The sequence below is a fragment of the Lasioglossum baleicum genome, unplaced genomic scaffold (genome assembly GCF_051020765.1).
Source record: "Lasioglossum baleicum unplaced genomic scaffold, iyLasBale1 scaffold0073, whole genome shotgun sequence".
Taxonomy (NCBI): Eukaryota; Metazoa; Arthropoda; class Insecta; order Hymenoptera; family Halictidae; genus Lasioglossum; species Lasioglossum baleicum.
This window is the reverse complement of record NW_027469133.1, coordinates 627,501-632,500: the sequence shown is the minus strand read 5'-3', so window position 1 is coordinate 632,500 and position 5,000 is coordinate 627,501. Positions and strand designations below refer to the sequence as shown.

The 5,000-nt window shown below is 50.6% G+C and overlaps 1 non-coding gene and 1 pseudogene across 1 annotated transcript; both read left to right on the top strand.

Moving 5' to 3' along the window:
- The first annotated feature begins 1,175 nt into the window (after nucleotides 1–1,175).
- Nucleotides 1,176–1,330, top strand: LOC143219813 (5.8S ribosomal RNA). Its single transcript, XR_013011467.1, has one exon. It is a non-coding gene; the product is annotated as a 5.8S ribosomal RNA (ribosomal RNA).
- Nucleotides 1,331–2,903: 1,573 nt separating this feature from the next.
- LOC143219783 (large subunit ribosomal RNA) overlaps nucleotides 2,904–5,000 on the top strand; it is a 5,443-nt pseudogene continuing 3,346 nt past the window's right edge.

Below are 5,000 nucleotides of genomic sequence, written 5' to 3'. Positions count from 1 at the left end.
TATCGTGAAGATAGACGAGACGCGAAGGACCGGCTCGTGATGCTCGCCTTTAAAGCAGTCGTGAGTCTGACACCCTACTCCGTGCGTGTGGCCCAATAGTGCGCACCGCGAGAGCGTGGGACGAATGACCGCTGCCAGAGCCGACTGTGAGTCCCGCTCTCTATTTGTATCGGGTTCGCGTATAACCAAGAGCACGAAACGTTGCTGCGCCGCACGCGGTGTTCGTTGACGACGGAACGTATATTTATTATAATATTATACATTCGCCAGAGCGGACCGGCTCGTGATGCTCGCTTTTGTAAAGCAGTCGTGAGTCTGACACCCTACTCCGTGCGTGTGGCCCAATAGTGCGCATCGCGAGAGCTTGGGACGAATGACCGCTGCCAGAGCCGGCTGTGAGTCCGCTAATCTGTCGAATAAAATAAAAATATGGTAATATCGTTCCGACGAAAAACGGTGTTCCGAGAGGACCGGCCGTGACGCTCGCTATAAAGCCTATGGCGCGATTATTCCCGACGACACCCTACTCTCTGTGTGGCCCAATAGTGCGCGCAGACGAGTTTGGGACGAGAACGGGGATCGCGCCTACGGCCAGAGCCGGCTCGCGAGTCCGCTTGTATCGGAATTTATCGTTGCCTCGAGCACACACAACATTTTATGGAAATGTGTTTTATACGGGAAGTGGACCGGCTCGTGAAGCTCGCTTTTAAAGCAGTCGTGAGTCTGACACCCTACTCCGTGCGTGTGGCCCAATAGTGCGCATCGCGAGAGCTTGGGACGAATGACCGCTGCCAGAGCCGGCTGTGAAGTCCTCCGTTCTCACATCATTCCAAATGAAATGGAAGTGAAGAGGAGAGGAATATTATTACATCTCTGGATCCAGTATCGGGTTGTCTTACGATCCCCGTCGTTTTCAGAGAATATATATTCATCTCCGCGTTTTCCACGTTAACGGTTTTTCAATGTACTGTTCGCCCGGCCGTCGGATACGTGTTGCGTATCTGACGGTTTTTTTTTTCCGTTTCCACGGACGACGATAGTGTCGTCCTTAAAACGACGCCTGAACGAATCTCCTTCGCGCGCTGGTTGGAGCGTTCAGGTACAATGCGTTCTTACGAACCGCAGAACAAGAGACATATACATATATTGATTTGTAAATCAAAAATATATACGATTACCCTGAACGGTGGATCACTTGGCTCGTGGGTCGATGAAGAACGCAGCTAATTGCGCGTCAACGTGTGAACTGCAGGACACATGAACATCGACATTTCGAACGCACATTGCGGTCCACGGATACAATTCCTGGACCACGCCTGGCTGAGGGTCGTTTACGTAACCATAAACTGCTTGCGTTGCTCTTGTAAGTCCCCGCCGTCGCTTACCTCTCCAAATATATTTTTGGAGGGCGCCAAAGAGCGTTTCGGAGTCGGGTTGCAAAGATGCTACGTACGAGCGAATGATGGGCGTTTCGTCGGCGTTTGTCGCGGTTCTGTGAAAATTGCCAATTTTTGCATTGCGTCTTATAAACACATACAAATATATATATATATCTAGTTTCCACGAGAGGCGAAGTAGGGATTGGTATTTCTTACGTTCGGACTTGCGTGAGTGTTTTTACGGTGTCGTGAGTCGTATTGAAAATACGACCGCCCGTAAGGCACCGCTTCGACGAGGATCTCCAAATCTCTCACCTTCTCTGCGAAACGATTCGCCTTGCGGAAAGAAGCGTTTCCACTCATGAACATTTAACGCGCTCCCGACGTCGCCTGAAATGATGCGTATATACGAAAGAGGTATATTTACAAGAGTCTCGCGAGACTACAGAGATGGACACACAAATTATAAAAGAAAGAAAGAATACTGTGTGGCACACAGAGTGTGTGTGGTGTGGCAATGTTAAGCCCCAGGGAGAGAATATGCCTGTGCGTGGATGAGTTTCTTAACTCTACGTTATAATTGCCATACGGCGGAGGGTCGTCGTTGCCGGCGATTTCGACAAACACACATTCCTTTTCGAGTCTTCGAGGGAAGAGACGAAAGAGATCTCTCGTTCTATCGCGAACGCTTTGATGATCGATGGACAGCGGAGCAAAGCGCAGCAATGTGCGGGATGGAGCACGTCGTACTTGATCGGGTCGGAATTATTCCCCGTCGTCGACGTGTCCTCGCTAATCTGTGCGATTGCCATTCCATCGCCACGTTCGCGTTGAATCGTATTGATGACGGCCTATGTGCGTCTTGAGATCTTACTCTCTTTCTCTCGTGTCTCTAATTTGGTTTTGTGTTTGATCGATGATAAATCGTTTCGTGCGCAACGTTTCTGTACCCCCGTGGTTTTTGGTTCAATTATACAAGAAGTAGAGAGAAAAAGAAATCCCACCGGGTTATATGTATTATTATTTTTTTTTTTATAATAATATGTATACTCCTCTATTGGCGAGGCTTATTTCGAACTTGATTGTCACACGACGCAAAAGACACACTTGTGTGTTCACGCACGGAACAGCACCGCGGAGAGAGAAAAGGTATATCCAATGATGAAAACCTTTATGTCGGTCGCCCCATGTCTTTTCTTTTCTTCATTGTCGATTCGTGCGGAACCGCGCGATCTGTCGGTCGTCCAGTCCCCGAAAGTTCTTTTCGACGGACGTTAAAGTTAACCGGCCAGATCGTCTAGCGAGAGTTTCCGATCGACGAGAGATGAAGAAAGAATTATATTGACACTTTGGTGTGGCGCATAAGGCATATATCGGTTTTTTGTTTACCTTTTTCTCTCTTCTGTCGTGTAGTGTTGTTTCGTTTTCTTTTTTTTTCTTTTTTTTTTGTGCTTTGTACGTTTTCGCGAGTACTACTTTTACGCTCTTTCGGCCGAAACACACAAAATTTTGTATCACGTACGACGACCTCAGAGTAGGCGAGATTACCCGCTGAATTTAAGCATATTACTAAGCGGAGGAAAAGAAACTAACAAGGATTTCCTTAGTAGCGGCGAGCGAACAGGAATTAGCCCAGCACTGAATCCCGCGGTTCTGCCGTTGGGAAATGTAGTGTTCAGGAGGGTCAATTTATCCCGAGACGTCGAACCGCGTCCAAGTCCATCTTGAATGGGGCCATTTACCCGTAGAGGGTGCCAGGCCCGTAGCGACTGGTACGCGTTTCGGGAGGACCTCTCCTTAGAGTCGGGTTGCTTGAGAGTGCAGCCCTAAGTGGGTGGTAAACTCCATCTAAGGCTAAATATGACCACGAGACCGATAGCGAACAAGTACCGTGAGGGAAAGTTGAAAAGAACTTTGAAGAGAGAGTTCAAGAGTACGTGAAACCGTTCAGGGGTAAACCTGAGAAACCCAAAAGATCGAATGGGGAGATTCATCGTCGACGAGGCTGGCTTCCGTTGGTGCGCAGATAGCCCGTAATGGGCCACTTCGGTGGTTCCAGTGCGAGGGTACACCATCTTCGGCAAATGTTCCGGTCGCGTAGTCGTGCACTTCTCCCTTAGTAGAACGTCGCGACCCGTTGCGTGTCGGTCTACGGCTCGAGTTGTTGCCTGTCGTGTCGCCTTCGTGCGCACACGGCAGACGCTCGATCGCCTGGCCGGCTGCGTGACGGTACTCTGACGGTATCGGGCCGCAACCAATCCATTTTCGAATGTGTGTGCGTCAGGCCCGCCGCAAGCTCGGTTAGTTTGTCACCCGGATGGTACGGACCTAGCGCCGGCTCCGGGCCTAACCAGCTGTTAGCAGGCGGTGTCCTCGGACTGGCCAAGCTTTGAATTACCGGTCAGCGACGCTACTGCTTTGGGTACTCTCAGGACCCGTCTTGAAACACGGACCAAGGAGTCTAACATGTGCGCGAGTCATTGGGACATGTAAACCTAAAGGCGCAATGAAAGTGAAGATCGTACCTTAGCGTCGATCAAGGGAGGATGGGCCGCGTCACGATGCGGCCTCGCACTCCCGGGGCGTCTCGTTCTCATTGCGAGAAGAGGCGCACCCAGAGCGTACACGTTGGGACCCGAAAGATGGTGAACTATGCCTGGTCAGGACGAAGTCAGGGGAAACCCTGATGGAGGTCCGTAGCGATTCTGACGTGCAAATCGATCGTCGGAACTGGGTATAGGGGCGAAAGACTAATCGAACCATCTAGTAGCTGGTTCCCTCCGAAGTTTCCCTCAGGATAGCTGGCACTCGCTCGTTCTCTTTTGATGAACGTGTGCGAGTCTCATCTGGTAAAGCGAATGATTAGAGGCCTTGGGGCCGAAACGACCTCAACCTATTCTCAAACTTTAAATGGGTGAGATCTCTGGCTTGCTTGGATCAATGAAGCCACGAGATTATATTGGATCAGAGTGCCAAGTGGGCCAATTTTGGTAAGCAGAACTGGCGCTGTGGGATGAACCAAACGCAGAGTTAAGGCGCCTAAGTCGACGCTTATGGGATACCATGAAAGGCGTTGGTTGCTTAAGACAGCAGGACGGTGGCCATGGAAGTCGGAATCCGCTAAGGAGTGTGTAACAACTCACCTGCCGAAGCAACTAGCCCTGAAAATGGATGGCGCTGAAGCGTCGCGCCTATACTCCGCCGTCAGCGGCAAGTGAGGTTGACGTTAGCTTTTTTTAAAGGCGCGTCTTCCATGAAGCTCTGACGAGTAGGAGGGTCGCGGCGGTGTGCGCAGAAGGGTCTGGGCGTGAGCCTGCCTGGAGCCGCCGTCGGTGCAGATCTTGGTGGTAGTAGCAAATACTCCAGCGAGGCCCTGGAGGACTGACGTGGAGAAGGGTTTCGTGTGAACAGCCGTTGCACACGAGTCAGTCGATCCTAAGCCCTAAGAGAAATCCTATGTAGATGAGGTGTCCTAAGAGAGAGCAAAATATCATTTAATGATAAACAAAAACACACACCCATCGGGCGAAAGGGAATCCGGTTTCTATTCCGGAACCCGGCAGCGGAACCGCTTACCAATCGGGCCCTCGTAAGAGTGTTCGTCGGGGTAACCCAAAATGA